At 39.9% G+C, this 17,018-nt stretch overlaps 1 protein-coding gene across 7 annotated transcripts in view; it reads left to right on the top strand.

Annotated features, from left to right (window-relative positions):
- Positions 1-17,018, top strand: part of GALNTL6 (polypeptide N-acetylgalactosaminyltransferase like 6) — a 927,841-nt gene that overhangs the window by 208,970 nt on the left and 701,853 nt on the right. The window lies entirely within an intron of this gene.

The following is a 17,018-nucleotide window of genomic DNA, read 5'->3' on the forward strand; positions in this document are numbered from 1 at the left end:
CCTACAGCTATTGTTGGCTTTTCAAAGTGAATTATTAAAAGATACAGGAACATGAGAAGTATTTATTGAAGATCATTTTATCATACCGAAAGGGCAGGAGTCATTTTGTACAGACTACAGATGGAGAGTTTTTTCATTTGCATTTACAGTAGGTCTGTAAATTTGTGCTTTTAGCATGTCATCTCAAAATCCTATGCTGTTCAAGCAATAAGGATTTAATAAACCAGCTGCTAAATATTAGTGTCTTTGTTCACAAAGACATCCTTGGAGTCAATTATCCTGATTCATGCAAAATAACATCCGCTGACACCTCACTGCATATCTTTTTGTTTTTGTATTTCTGCATATTTGCAGAAACAGGCAGGAAGGCATTACAAAACCTCAAAGGGGTATCAGTTAGATAAAGAAACAAATATTTAGCAGCCTGTTTATCTTAATTAAATCCTCATTGCTAAAATGGTATATTGATTTGTAGCTAACACACATGCTGAGAGTATGGAGTTTGAGACCCCCAAAAGGAGTTTTTACATCAAGATGAAAATAAGATAACACTACTTTAAAAAAAACAAACTTTGGTAGATTTCAGAACAAGAGTGAAAAACAGATAGTTCTATAGGAGTGCTGTATTTTCAGTATGGTGAGTAGCTTGACTAACTGTTGGTGCTACTAATTGGAGTTATACACATTAATTCTCTCACACCATAGTAACTCTAATGAACCTGATCCAAAACATAAGAACAATATAGGTTACATAATAAATAGGTATAGATGGGAAAGAACTCTTGTGACTTGCATCTTCAAGGAGTAATTCCTTAATGAGAGTAGTGTCTCCTAACACGTTTATGTTAAAGATTAGCTTCCAATCAAGGTTTGATTAAAAAACAATGGCACATCTAATATATGTCTGAGGGTATTTTTAGGGTCATATTCTCCTTTGATAGTAGGGATTTTTGAACAGGGCCCAATGCAACTGCATAGTTGGTCATTTATTACGATCAGGGAAGCCAGAGATAAGTTACTTGGTGAGCTCCAGTTTAGTTCTGCTCCATAAAGGAATAGTGTGCACCCTTCACTACTGTGTGGTGGAGATTGCAGCATACGGAAAACCACACCATGTCGTTGCAGTCATATACCAACTGGCAAGGTAGCAGCAGTCCCCTTAGCAATCACTAGGGGCCTGATCCAAAGCCCTTTGAAGTCAACGGGAGTTCTCTCATTGACTTTAAATGGCTTTGGATCCTGTGCTCTCCTGCTGCTGAACTAGAGGCAAAGGGGCTTTCAATGCCATTTTCCTTCTCCATCTCACTTTCACAGCACAAGAAAGGAATGGCCTTGTTTACCTAAGGAGAATACATGATGTCTCTTGTACATATAGTATCCTTATACATTACAGCATCCTTGCTTTGGTAGATACAACTTGGGGTTACCCTGCTTGTCAATGAGCTGTTGAGCTCCAGCCTTTGGAAGTATCTGTCAAAATTAATTCTCAAGTATAAGAAATACCAGTTTACACACAGTTCAAAAGAGGACCCAGCACACTGTTAAATGAGGCATAGCTATGAGAAAAGTAAGGCTTTTATAGGGATGTAATTGTAAGGAAAAACAAACAGTCCACTATGAAGGGAACAGTATTGTCCTGGAATACTATACAGTACTTCATTAATTCTTAGGGTGCATATTTTGTGTATTTCAAATTAGATTCTACAGTACGTGGAAAAACTAGCAACTTTTTGACAGTAAGGTAAAAAAGTGTGAGTGGTCTCTTTTCCAGAGGGAGTATTTTGTGATGAATAATTTATACAACATATTGCATCTCTTTCTGTTTGCAAAATATCTGAGAGAACACACTAAATTTCTGAAATATATTCATTATTGTGTTCTCTTGCTCTGTAAACAACAATATGAAGAAGCTGCATCAGTGCAATCGGGTTCCAAATAACTGTTTACACTAATTACATGAAAACATGCAAGACCTACCTACATACTGCTTCTCTAACTCATTTCTGGAGGCTTTCCAACACCGAGAACACAGTGAGTGGTTCCAGAGGGCTCTCAAAATATGTAAAGAGATACCATGATATACACTACATTTTATGTAGATTTTTTCTGTGCATTTAATTTACTATACTGCTTGCTATTTAAAATTAAAACTATGGTATTCAAGATATGTTGTTTAGGTGAAATCAGTCCCATAAGTCAGATAATATTGTTTCTGTTCAGTGTCTGCATGAATGCAATTCTTCTGATCAGATTTCTGGTGCTAATGCTCCATGAAGTGCACTTAAAATGTACTTTTTGCAAGGGTTTGATTGTGGAAACTTAAAATTTGCTTCTTTGAGCATTCATGCTAGTAACATCAGTTCCATAGCTATTCATAGAATGTTAAAATAAAGTATGTGGGCATGACCAAAATGAATTCATTTAAAAAGTCAAATGCATTTTTGCTGATTTTTTTTTTATGCAGTATTCACCCAGCTCCATTTTAATTCACTGAAGTTCACAGCTCATCATGGACGTCCCCTACCTATACACCAACACCGCTCACAATGACGGCATAGCTGCCTGCCTCAAATATTTACAAGACAATAGACAATCCTCAGATATCCACCCCAAAAACATGGTCAAACTCACCCATTTCATCCTCGCTCATAACAATTTTACATTTAACAACAAACAATTTGTCCAAACCATGAGAACAGCTCTGGGAACTAGAATGGATCCCTAATATACCAACCTTTTTGTGGGACCCCTTGAAGAAGAATTTCTGGACAAATGCACCATGAAACTAATGATATACCCAAGGTACATGGATATTTTCATCCTCTGGACAGAGACGGCTTAAACTTCCTCACAATTTCAGCAACCACCACCCGTCCATTAAACTGTCTCTGGAACACTTCCACACTAGCATCAACTTCCTGGACACCGTGATCACCTTCAGCAGTGGAACCCTACAAACAACTTTACACAAGAAACCCATGGATCACCACACCTATCTTCAGAGATCCAGTAACTACCCCAAACACAGCAAGACATCTTTTCTCTTCTGCTAGGTGCAGAGGTGCTGGAACAATTTTTATAGTGGGGGCGCTGAGAGCCATTGAACCAAACTGTAAACCCTGGATATAATGGAAACCACTTCAAGTCAGGGGTGCTGCAGCACCCCCACACCTCTAGTTCCAGTACCTATGGCTAGGTAGGCACTAGATATCACAGAATATGCTCAAAGGAGAAAGTCTGGGATAAATACCTTAATACACTTAAAACCATCTTTGCCAAGCAAGAACACTCCACAATCGAAGTAGATCAAATCATGGAATGGGCCATCCAAATGCCCCGAGAGAACCTGCTTCAGTACTGAAATAAACACCTTCTGACCGCGCACCCTAGCTGTCACCTACCACCCCACACTGGAACCCATACTGGGTATCATCAAACAACGATAGCCCATACTCACTCAATGGGGAACCCATCCTGGAAAAAAAATCTTTCCTGAACCTCCTCTTCTGGCCTTCAAACAAAAAGCGATCACTCTGTCTGACCTTTCAATTCTAATCCTCAAAGGAAACCTGCTCAACACTTTCAAAAAATGAGCCTGGGAGCTTAAATTCATAACTTTGCTAGACACTAAAAATCATGGACTGAATAGAGACACTGGGTGTATGGTTTATTACAACAATCTGTAACCCATTAGCCACCCTCCCCCAACAACTTCCCCACCTTCTTTTTCTCCCTATGACTGGAGGTGTGTTAACGAGTCACTTAACCTTGAGTGGTCCCTTAAATACTGTGCTAAACAATCTGTTCCACTTTACATTTAGCAGTAACAGTCTGTGTTATTTTCCCAGACCTGAAGCAGAGCTCTTTGTGGCTCGAAAACTTGTCTCTCTCACCAGCAGAAGTTGGTCCAATAGAAGATATGACCTCACCCACCTTGTGTCTCTCTAATCTCCCTCCATCTAGTTTTTGGCTAACTTGTGAAGTTTCAAGTTTCCTGTCTCAATGTGAAGATGAAACTCATTTCTTTTAAACACAGCTTGTACTGTATTTCAGGGAAATGAGATTATGTTCAAGAAAAGGAAATCTTAATCCCCATTCTTTTCAAAATAATTTATACACAGTTCCATAGATAGATAGATAGATAGATAGATAGATAGATAGATAGATAGATAGATAGATAGATTTGATATAATTTGTAGAATTATTTTAACTAGAAACCAAATTAAGGCTTGGCAGATACAATATTAAACCCACTTAAGGACAAACTCACACAAACTTAATATGTTTTAGTTTAAAATAAATAACTAAAAGATCAGCTGTTATCAACATTTTAAGCTTTAATATTGTATGCTGTCTCTGAACCCTGACTTGTAATGAGGACACAAGTAAATGGAGTGGGAGGAAAACGAGAAGTTTTGGATTCAAAGCCAGAGAGTTGGGTTCTAAATCAACTGTAAACATTCAAGAAAAAGACTTGAGGGTCCTTTGTGGAAAGCTCAAGATAAAACTTTTAACAAGGCATCACCACCACATAAAAAATATGCAAAATAGTGTCAAAAATGGGACAAAATAGTGAATATTTTATACCATTACAGAAATAAACAGTGCACCCAAATTAAATTCTGTTCACCATATTTTAAAAAAAAAAAGTTTCTAAAATAATTGGAGACAGAGAGAGACTGTGTTTGAGAAGAGACCAAAAAGAATAGGGATCTTTAGTTTAGAAAAGAGATGAATAAAGGGGAACATGATAGAGAGATGCAAAAAATGAATGGTACAAATCTGGTGCTTATGTCTTGAGGTAGCCTAGATATTTTGACTTTGATAAGCAGTTAAAGAACAAGCCTCTACTATAGTCGCATAACAGGAAAAAATAGGGTGAAAAAAGCCTCAATTTTGACAAAATATTTCTGGGTGGATCCGTTAGTGAATTTTACTCTTGTTTTGATGTGAGAGAGTTATCTGATCTTGTTTTGTGAGTACATATGGACTGTTGTGAAATGCAAGCCTTCACAATTTCTTAAGTACTGAATGTTCAATGACTTAGCATGGATTTTAATGGTTTACTTCAGGCCTGACTTCAATGCCTGGGAAGCTATGAGAGTAATACATGAAACATTCAGTTTGCAAATACCTGGAGGATGAAGGGTTAATTACTAGTGCCAGCATGGATTTACTAAGAACATGTCATGCCAAACCAGCTTGATTTCCTTCTTTGACAGGATAACAGGTCTGGTGGGTAGGGGGAATGTGGTGAACATAATATACCTGGTTTCAGAGTAGGAGCCGTGTTAGTCTGTATCCGCAAAAAGAAAAGGAGGACTTGTGGCACCTTAGAGACTAACAAATTTATTTGAGCATAAGCTTTCGTGAGCTACAGCTCACTTCATCGGATGCATTCAGTGGAAAATACAGTGGGGAGATTTATATACACAGAGAACATGAAACAAGGGGTGTTACCATACACACTGTAACGAGAGTGATCAGGTAAGGTGAGCTATTACCAGCAGGAGAGCGGGGGCGGGGACCTTTTCTAGTGATAATTAAGGTGGGCCATTTCCAGCAGTAGACAAGAACATCTGAGGAACAGCGTGTGTGTGTGTGAGAGAGCGAGAGAGAGGGGGGGGGGGAATAAACTATTTCCCCATGTTTATTCAAACCATCAAACCCTCATCCTGACAAGCCCATCCCCCTACACCTAGACCCATCTGAGCCCCCTACCCCACTGATCACCAGCGAGCCGCACCTGCACCCCCACCCCATCAAGCCCCACTCCCCAGCACCCGGACTGTCACAATGAGCCCTCCACACCCAGACCCCCCCCCGCTGAGCCCCAACCGCTTTCATGCAGAGTCCCATTGCCCTTGCACCCAGAGCCCCCCAATGAGCCCCTGTGCATCCAGCTTTCCCACTGAGCTGCCCACATCCAGATTGCCCCCCCCCCCCAGAAACCTCTCACCCCACGCCTGGATCTCCACACACTAAGTCCCTCCATACTTGTATCCTGATGGGCTGAGCCTGCCCACCCACGTCTGGTGCACCTGGCACAGAGGGGCTGGCTCAGCCCTTGCATTGTGTCAGGGTCAGGTGCAGCCTCACTGACGAGTCCTTGTACCAGGGGACATGGGGCCTTCAGGGTGATCTCCCACCTCAATGCAGCCAGTGGCCTGTGTTCCCCACTGCCATGCTGGAGACACATTTATTTATTGGCAAATAAAATTTGCAGAATTTTAAAATATTGTGTACACTTTTTTTTTTGCACAGAATTAATTTTTTGGCACAGAATTCCCTCAGGAATATTAAATCTTAAGAAAAACTTCCTAACTCTAAGAACAGTAGGATAATGGAACAGACTGCTCAGGGAGGTCACAAAAGCTCCTTTCCTGGATGTTTTCAAGAGGAGGTTGGGTAGCCATCTGTCTTGGATAGTTTAGACACAACAAATCTTGCATCTTGGCAAGGGATTAGACCAAATGATGTTGAGGTCTCTATGGTTCTACAAATCTACTTGAATGATGTGTTTGTGGGGGAAGTATGAGTTCATAGTGTTTTGCATTACATTGCGAGGAAATGGGTAGCTTCCATACCATTAAGTTATGGGAAATGGTGGACATTGTCCAGCTGTACTGAAAGAGGAGGAGGCAGGAGACACTTGATATGGATTTAATCAGGCCGCAACTTTATTATATAGATGTCTGGGACTATCAAGCAGATAAAGAGTACAGTGCAGGCAAATCCATATTTATTCAAATCACTATCTGGGGCTTCCACCAGCCCCCATTCATTTTCCATCCAAGTCCCCCAGCCAACCCATGGCTTGGACCTTACTATCCATCCCCCTCATAGGAGGGTTAAGATGGGCTATAGGAACGGGGGTGGGGGGGATTGGTTGGCTCGCTGCCATACCAATTGTAGCAGTCCCCAACCCCCCTGCCCCATTCTGTTCTTTTATCTAGAACCTCCTTTTAAGTCCTTTACCAGGCCATTTATCAGGTCACTGTATCCCTTCTCCATGAAGTACCTGCACAGGACATCCACCCACACTTACTAAATAAGTTGCGACATATAGCCTACCATCTTTTCTTCTTACCAGAAAAGGTCCTCCCTGACACCCACTGTGGGGAAAGGTTAGAAAAACCTTACTCCACCAAAGCCAATATGCTGTGAGGGAAAAATTCCTTTCTAGCCCCCGTAAAAAGGAGTGACTAGCACAATGCCCACAGCAGGTCCTAACCCAACCTGATATTTGCCACCTCTTGGGGAGGAAGGGTGGGTGCTGCCTTGCCTGCTATGTGGAGAAAAGGCTTCCAACACCCAGGGTTTGCACCTTTATAGCCTTCCACCCTCACATTCCCCAGGGGGGTGAGTCAGTGCCACAAAACTGACCACTGCTCACCTTTGCAGCGGTTTCTGACTTCCTTCCCCCACCCCTGCCATTAAGCACTGCTGTATTCTTTCAGCAAGCCCGGACAATGTTCCCGCGCTTCAGGTGTGGTGTGGTCACTGTGAGTAAGGGAAAATGTAAACACAGTGGGAAAGACCGAGAACAATTATTTAGTACTTTGCTTAATTACAACTTAATTTCTTTATACATTTGATGAGTGCTGGCAATGTGTTTGAATGTGTGAAAGGTTTTTTTAATAAAAGCTCAAATAAAAGGTCAGACATTGAAAAATGTCTTAAAGATTAAATTTTAAATGAAATTTAACTCAAACTAGACAACAAATTTAGTTGAAAATCCTCAGAAAATTTAATCTTTACCCCCCACCCCTCTCCCAGATTATGTGCTGTGAATTTGGAGATAACACACTGCATCCCTCATACAAAAGAGAAAGCTTGGATCCATTCATTAAGTGAAAAATTGAGACCCACCATAATAAATATGTAGAGGCACTATTGCACCTCCTTAATAAGTGGCCAAATCCTCTGCTGGTGTAAATTGCCATAATCCAATCAAACTGTGGCAGTTTACACCAGTTAAGGAACTGGTCCATGATGTTTAGTAACAAGAAAAGGGCAAGAAGAAGCATAGATAAAATTGATTCTGAGCTTGTCTAGATGAAGTATCGGAGGGGTAGCCGTGTTAGTCTGGATCTGTAAAAGTGGCAAAGAGTCCTGTGGCACCTTACAGACTAACAGACGTATTGGAGCTTATGCGTCCGACAAAGTGGGTATTCACCCACGGAAGCTTATGCTCCAATACAGCTGTTAGTCTGTAAAGTGCCACAGGACTCGTTGCCGCTTGTCTAGATGAAGAAAAACAACACCTCTTATTTCTGTTTTCTGATAAGGTTTTGAATCATAAAAGTTGAGGAGGCAAAACTGGCTTTAGAAATAACTGCCACATGGTGGCTATTAGTAAGTATGAAAACACCTGGTTTAGAAAGCGGCTCTCAGCAGGAAGTTTCATTATATTTTATATAAAATATGCACTTGTTTTAGATAAGTACATATATCAGTATTAACAGACATTTAAAACCCTGAGTATAGCTCTAGTTTCATAGAGATCCTGCAGCCAGAAGAGAAGGAATATAGGCCAACAGTAATACTTTCAAAGCAAAGTAATACAGCTGATTGAAAATACAGTATAGCACTCCCAGAAGATGAAGGTGTGAACTTCCCCATACATCATCTTAATGGCAACATTTTCTACAAAGCGACATGAAGCACTCCTTTCATATTTCATGAGTTCTATTTGCCTGGCTTCAGAATGCCAAATGTGCCAGTGAACAGCACTTCAATATTCATGGATTTCTGAGGTGTTTTTGACAGTTGTCAACTAGAGAAATGGCTTTATCAGGAAGGAATCTGACTTGATTTCTGCCACTCACTCACCCACATATCCAAACATGCTTACATTAGCAATCTCTTTGAAACATGTACTATCTCCACATTTCTTTCATTAAAATATTTTAATATGTAACTGAAATATTTGTCCATCACACACGGCTGCTCTTCATCTTTTTAGCTCTACATGTCCTAATATTTAAATTACAATAGTAATACCATGCTCTTTATGATAGAAGATGGACTTTCATATCACACACAGAAAATCCACCTGGGAGCTAATATTCTTCATGTTCTAAAGAATAAAAAGAAAACATAATGTGAATATCATAATAAACATTAATATTTACCTGAAATTTGTGCACTGCTTCTTTCTAAATTGTGAATCCACAACAATCCTTCAACTATCATCGGGCAATAGATCCAGTTCAACAGGTAGTATGTATGTGTGTCCTTGTGAGCTGTGAAAAGCTATGGAGCCTGACTGTTCATTTAGGCAGCCCAACATAGCAAGTATGTAAATTTCATTCTGTGATTGCCAGAGAAAGGGCACTTTCAACACGGAGTGTCATCCATTCAGTCATCCTCACATCTGTGGAGCTCAGAAACCTCATGAACCTAATGGAGTTTCTAAGGGCCAAAAAACTCCAGCCGACAGCTTAATAAGAAGAAGCTTATAAAAGTTAGTAATGATTTTTGTTATTCCATATGGGAAAATGTTCATTCATCTGGACACTGGTAAGTCATGAGTCCTTTCAGCTGTAGTTAGCTTATGTGAATGAGGCTAAGTGGTAAAGAAAATCTTCCTCAACAACTTTAAAATTTCAGGTTTCAGAGTAGCAGCCGTGTTAGTCTGTATTCGCAAAAAGAAAAGGAGTACTTGTGGCACCTTGGAGACTACCAAATTTATTTGAGCATAAGCTTTCGTGAGCTACAGCTCACTTCATCGGATGCATTCAGTGGAAAATACAGTAGGGAGATTTATATACGCAAAGAACATGAAACAATGGGTGTTACCATACACACTGTAACGAGAATGATCAGGTAAGGTGAGCTATTACCAGCAGGAGAGCGGAGGGGAAAAAACCTTTTGTAGTGATAATCAAGGTGGGCCATTTCCAGCAGTTGACAAGAACATCTGAGGAATGGGGGGGGGGGAATAAACATGGGAAAATAGTTTTACTTTTTGTAATGACCCATCCAGTCCCAGTCTCTATTCAAGCCTAAGTTAATTGTATCCAGTTTGCAAATTAATTCCAATTCAGCAGTCTCTCGTTGGAGTCTGTTTTTGAAGTTTTTTTGTTGAAGAATTGCAACTTTTAGGTCTGTAATCGAGTGACCAGAGAGATTGAAGTGTTCTTCAACTGGTTTTTGAATATTATAATTCTTGATGTCTGATTTGTGTCCATTTATTCTTTTACGTAGAGACTGTCCAGTTTGACCAATGTACATGGCAGAGGGGCATTGCTGGCACATGATGGCATATATCACATTGGTAGATGTGCAGGTGAACGAGCCTCTGATAGTGTGGCTGATGTGATTAGGCCCTATGATGGTGTCCCCTGAATAGATATGTGGACACAGTTGGTGGCAACAGGCTTTGTGGTCAGGATAGGTTCCTGGGTTAGTTGTTCTGTACATTCAAAAACGAGTTGGAGAACACTTCAATCTCTTTGGTCACTCGATTACAGACCTAAAAGTTGCAATTCTTCAACAAAAAAAACTTCAGACTCCAACGAGAGACTGCTGAATTGGAATTAATTTGCAAACTGGATACAATTAGCTTAGGCTTGAATAGAGACTGGGAGTGGATGGGTCGTTACAAAAAGAAAAACTATTTTCCCATGTTTATTCCCCCCCCTCCCCACCCCCCACTGTTCCTCAGATGTTCTTGTCAACTGCTGGAAATGGCCCACCTTGATTATCACCACAAAAGGTCCCCCCCCCTCCTGCTGGTAATAGCTCACCTTAAGTGATCACTCTCGTTACAGTGTGTATGGTAACACCCATTGTTTCATGTTCTCTATGTATATAAATCTCCCCACTGTATTTTTCCACTGAATGCATCCAATGAAGTGAGCTGTAGCTCACGAAAGCTTATGCTCAAATAAATTTGGTAGTCTCTAAGGTGCCACAAATACTCCTTTTTTAAAATTTCAGTCATAATATGCAAATAGTCATAACCTGCAACTTCAGCAATGAAGAATTCAATACCTATTTTTGCACAGGTATGGTACAACAACATATGGGCTCCGTATTCATTCTGCAGTCAAACTCTGGAGCTGCCTGGGGGAAGGAGAGGAGCTCATGTGAAAGAACAGCCCATCGTAGATCTTGAGCTTCTCTCTACCCTGCACTCAGGGCTGCAGAGTTTATTGCAGCCTTAGAGCTTCCATGACTTTTAGAACTTGCACAACAACAGAAGAGTGGGACCAGGACTGTACACTCTAAACTAGGCAAGGGGAAAGGAAACGATTTGTATCTTCAAGTGTTTTGGGAGGAGCCATTGGGTAGTTGAGGATGACTTGGAGGTCCATCCATATTGGGAAAGTGGAGTTTCCCCAAATGGGTGAAAAATTCCCTGGCTGACAACTCTCATCAGCCCTTCCACCCTTTCCATCTCCCCAGGTGCCACGCTTTCCAAAAGAAACCAGCATTGAAAATTTGTGTTTTAATGTTATAAAGCTTTAACTTTTTGAATTTGTCTACTGTCATTAAATAATTTTCTACCCCTCCTCTTCCTTTTGCCCAACTCCCCATAATATCCCAAACTGAAAATTTACATTGATTAAAAAAAGCATAAAAGCCATAATTTTGTGTGACTGTGAAACTTTAAATCAATAATAAACGTGTAAGAATAAACGTTGATATCTGTAGAAATTACATAAAAAATAAAAATTGAATTCTGCCGAGCCCATGTATATACAGTGAATTTTGTGCTAATCATCAGTCATGTGCCCCAATAATCAGAAATTAAGTGCCTGTGTGAGTCACTCCATGTCAATGACGCTGAACCTCCTGTTACCGCAGTCAAAATAATAACAGTAACTTAGGTGTCATTAGGTACTGTATAAATAATACTGTTGTCTTGCTTTACCCTTGTATAATTTTGTCTCTCTTAAAATTTGTTGGAGTGGCATATTTGTTTTTCGAATGAAAACTTTTGCAACTGTGCAGAGTTATGTGTCTTACGCAATCAGCACATTTTTCAAAAATATGCCAGTTTAGTATTCCGTAGCTAATCAGGTGCTTTTATCATTTGGATGAGGAATGGATGATTAGAGAATATAATATTCGCTTGTGACATGCCATTATGCAAAGAGAACCATATTGGAGAAATTCTGTGACATGGCAGTATTTCTCACCCTGATTTGCACAAGGCTGAAGTCAAATTTATTGTAAGTCTGCACCTCTGGTAGATCTGGCTCTCACTTAAGTTATGTCTGTAAAAGCTATCCTTCCACTGATGTCAGTCATTAAATTCCTTTTAATTTTCACTGACTAAACTGCAGATTATTTCACCTTTTGCCCTACACTTTAAAATTAAAGTCAAAGATTAAGAGAGTCTGGTGGTTTTTGCTGAGGAAAGTGGTAGCCAAATATCAAAATCTGTATTTAAACCATGGGCCTGATCTCATAAAAATGTATGCATATATTGAACTTTATTCACAGGAGTAATCCCCGGGACATTAATGTAAGAAGTCAGTGAGATTACTTGTGTTTAATACAGTTCAGTATATGCATATGTTTAGCAGAATCTGGCTGGATGTCAACAAATTACAAATCAGCTGTGAAAGTAAGAAGTGGAAGAATTTTAGTGAGGAATGTTGGCTTCTATATACAGCCTATACCATGACAGATTCCATACAGAGCGTATGGATTGCAGATACAGGACATAGCACCCACACTAACGTGAGAGGAAGGAAGGCTGCCATATTTAAAATCTGATGTCAAACACAGCCGTCTGTAATGCTAATACTCCCTATAGAAGAAATGAAAGTCCACTGATATGCACTGACTTTCACTCCACTTCAGTTCACTATAAGTATATTCCAGTTTATATAGAATTAGTATTGCTGATCATAGTGAGGGGCTCTTGGTACGGAGATAATCTGCAACAGTTAGTTCTTATTTTAAAACAAAACCAAAAATCTCAAAATGTACACACATGCTTCCAGAGCTATTGCTCAGGAAAGTAAATTCCTTGGACTAATATAAACTTTCAAGAGTAAATTATGTCCTTTCAGGCTTCAACATCTCTCAAGAGAACATTCATTATAAACCTGCGGAAAGCTGAGGAAATAGGATCTTTTAAAAGCAATGCTTAGCATTTTAAGTCTTTTTTGATGATGCATTATACCACACAAAAGCAGGCAGTTTTAGTTTTTCATTTACAGCCAGCTAAAATAAGATCAGGACATTGTATGCTAATAGTCTGGCCACTCTGATGTTATCTTAAATTGCTGAGCTTTTCATCTTAACCTGCTTGCACCAAGTCTATTGGAAAGGGGTTAATAAAACACACATCAGACAAAAAAGTGTGAGGAGGTTACCAGATCAGACAGGTGCATTTAATCCGCAAGACCTTTTTAGGTTATTTAAAAAAAAAAAAAGCCACAAGGTAATTTGTTTAAATTTAGTGAACTTGCATATTAGTAATCAATAATAAGTCATTAATCATGCTGGTAGATAGATGAGGTACTTAATTTACTGTGGGATAAGTCATCCAATAGAAGTTACTCTTTGCCAGGGCCAGTTTTTGACCTTTCTCCCTCCCACCCCCATGAAGTCTTATTACTGAGGAGATTCGTTAATATTGAATGGACATGAGAACACAAATTGGGAGAAGAGGCAACTGCATTGTATATTGTAGCTCTTCATATTTCATGGAGACAGCAGGTAAATTTGCCAGAAAACATTTCAAATGTTAGAAGCCCTGGAGGTTAGTAGAAACAAAAGGGCATTCTTGGCAAATGGTTGAAATGCAAACTTGAACCTATCACCTTCCAGCCTGAACTTTTGTGAGTTTGAGCTTGGGAGACATAGCAGCATGACTCAAGTCATCATGTTTGTGACATGTGAGAGTTGCTCTGAACACAGAATTGGAAGATTCTGAGTTCTACATTTTTTTTCTGATTTATCACTTTGACCCAGTATTAGTCACTTAAACTTTCTGGCTCCATCTCTCTGTCTTTGAAATACACACTTACCTAACTCACAAAGTTGTTGTGAGGATCATTATTTGCAAACACCTTGAATATAGTGTTATTCAAGTGCTCATTAGCATCTTGTATGATTTATTATATCCTCGTGTGACACATGTACTTACATATATTATATGTGTATTTCACCCATAAACCATTCCTTTTGTTGTCATCCCAAAGCATCTTTGCAGACATGGGGAGCAGGACAGTAACCATGCATTCCTGTATGTGGCTTGTTCCTCCATTAAGCCCCGCCTGGTCATATCCCTGTGTATGATGTCTCACCATTTAGTCAGTGCCCAGCCTCTGGGTTACACTGACCTTGGTTTTGTGTTTATATTATTTTCTTTTGCATCTTATCATCTGTTTCTTTTTGTCTTCTGCAGTGTCCCCACTATTATAATTGTTTTGATTATAACCAATCTGTACCGTGATTTCACATCCTACTTTCCTTCTGACTTTGTCATTTGTCTTAAAATTCATTCCAGTTTACACCTGTCATCTCTACTGCCTCTAACTTTCTGATGTCAATTTCATTTAAGTGCAGCTGCTTCAGACGGCTAGTAAACTTGTTTGATAAATTTACAGCTGTGCTGCTGTAAGAGAATTCCTGTAGCTGCGTTGTGCCAACAGGAAAGAGCTCTCAGGTTGACATAAAGTGGTGGTAGCTATGTCAGCAGGAGAGTGTCTTCCGCCAACCTAGTGCTGTGCACATGAGAGCCTAAGCCGGCAAAATTTATATCGCTCAGGGTGTTTTTTCACACCCATGAGCAACAAAAGTTTTGCAGACATAGGAGCTAGTGTGGACATGACCTAAGATGAACACTGTAGGTGATGCTTAGATTTTGATCTTTCAGACTTGGGCTACTCTCTGGCCATTTCCAAAGTTACAGAACCTATTATTTTAGTACATGTGGATGCATGTTGTTGTTTTGGGAGAAGCTGAACAAAACAGTGATGGAGGTAACAGCTGCCTATACCTGCTTGTCCAAGGTCTGTAGCAGCAAAGGAATTCAGAAATCTTTATTCAGTTCCAATGTATGCAATATCTAGTGCTGTTTAATTCGATGTAGCAGCCTAAATACTGTACATAAATATACTGTGTGTTAAAATGTATGTATGCTGTTGAAAATTAACCTCTTAGGTCGTATGACTCAATTATATTTTATTGAATAGGCTGTGTTATTTTGAATAATCACTTAATTAAATTAAACCATTCTTCTCTCTTTATTTATATCCACAAAAGTTATTTATTGTAAATTATTTAATTTTCAGACAGAATGATTGCAAATGTATGCATTTCATTTAGTAATACACATGAGTTTGGTAGAGGCATTGGGGGCTTGAGGGGAAGAGAGAAAACTCATAGCAGGGCAGTGGGAGGACTTGAGGACCATTTTGAGAGGAGCATAGCTATGTAGGGGTGGTTTGTGCTGTGTGTGGGACATAATGGGTATGAACTTATAGGTGGGGGCATCGGGCAGAAGTGGGATTTGAGTTAGATCTCTGACCCCGAAGACCTTCCTGAGCCAAGTTAATATGTACTGTGCTATACCATTTTTGCCAGTGTGGTGCAAGTTGGTTTTAGCAGACCAGAGAACATGGCCTAACTCAAATCCCACTTCTGCCCACTGCCGCCACCTATAGGCCACACACCTAGTATGTCCCCAAACATGACACACACCACCCCTACATATCTATGTTCCTCTCAAAATGGTCCCCAAGTCCTCCCACAGCACTGCAACAAAGTTTTCTCCCTTCCTCTTAAGCCCCCAATGCCTCCCAATGTATTGACCCAATGTTCTAATCTCCTCTTCATACATCCTTGTTCCCCTACATACATCCCTATAGCCCTGCCATTCAACATGCTTGCTTCTTCCCTACATCAGCATCAGTGCTGCCTTCAGAGCTGGGTTCCTTGGCCAGCAGCCTCCACTTCGTCTTTAGAGCTGGGCGGCCAGAGACTGACGCCTGCTGTCTGGGTAGGTGTGGGGGAGGCAGGGCGTAAACTACTACAGATACAAAAAAGGGGGGCACGATCAAATACGTTTTTGAGAACATTGATATATACTTATAATACCTCCCCTCTACCCCCCCCTCCAAAAACAGTGCAAACAAAACAAAAAACATTGTTAATTTGGTGATAAGGTTGCTCAAGTGCAAACTCCACTTGTACTGTATGTAATCTCTAAAAATCTAGAAAATCCCCACTTTATAAAATGCATCATCTCTCCCTGTCATTCTTTATTTCTTCAGTGTCATTTTTTGTTGCATTAGAACTGTGTTAGTGTGGCAGAGGAATGGAATAACAGGAAATAACAATGAATTTTTAAGATGTGCATGTGTAATTGGAGTGTCTACATAGAAAAGTATATTGAAGTCACTATTTTGTGTTTAGGAAATGTGCTTTAAAGTGGAATGGTTTGGGGGCTGATGGAGGTTGTTGGGGTGAGAATTAAGGTTGCACATTTCTTCAGAGTGTGATGGAGGTGGTACATGCATAGTGGCTAAATATAGGTGAATAAAAGGACAGATTTTAGTATTATTATTATTGTGGAATGGGGAAAAGAGAGAAGAATTTCACAGATCTAGATATTTAGAGATGACGTTGGTAGAATTTGAACTTGAGAAACCTTACCTCCAAGTTAACAATAATGTTTTTCTTTTGTAGGAAGCTATATATGAATACACTCCAAACTTTTTATGGACTCTGTAAGTCAGTACTTCTTTGTCTTCATCTGTGAGCAGAAGCTATCGCTTTAGGGCCAGACCTTGCAATTCCTAATCAGGTTAAACTCTGGTTATACTCAGGATCAGGCTTATAATCAGAGTCTGATTGTATCTGGGGTCCATAAGAGAACAAAATGCTTCCCAGACATCATTACATAGAATCTAAATCTCAAAAAATGGTTCCTGCCTTCCTCCTCCTCCTCCTGCTCACTGCCACCATAGTAATTGACTGACCCATCAACTGCCACTTTTCTATTGCAGCACTCTGTGCAGCTCTCTAATGACTCTTTTTGGAAA

The sequence above is a fragment of the Natator depressus genome, chromosome 4 (genome assembly GCF_965152275.1).
Source record: "Natator depressus isolate rNatDep1 chromosome 4, rNatDep2.hap1, whole genome shotgun sequence".
In the NCBI taxonomy this organism is placed as follows: domain Eukaryota; kingdom Metazoa; phylum Chordata; order Testudines; family Cheloniidae; genus Natator; species Natator depressus.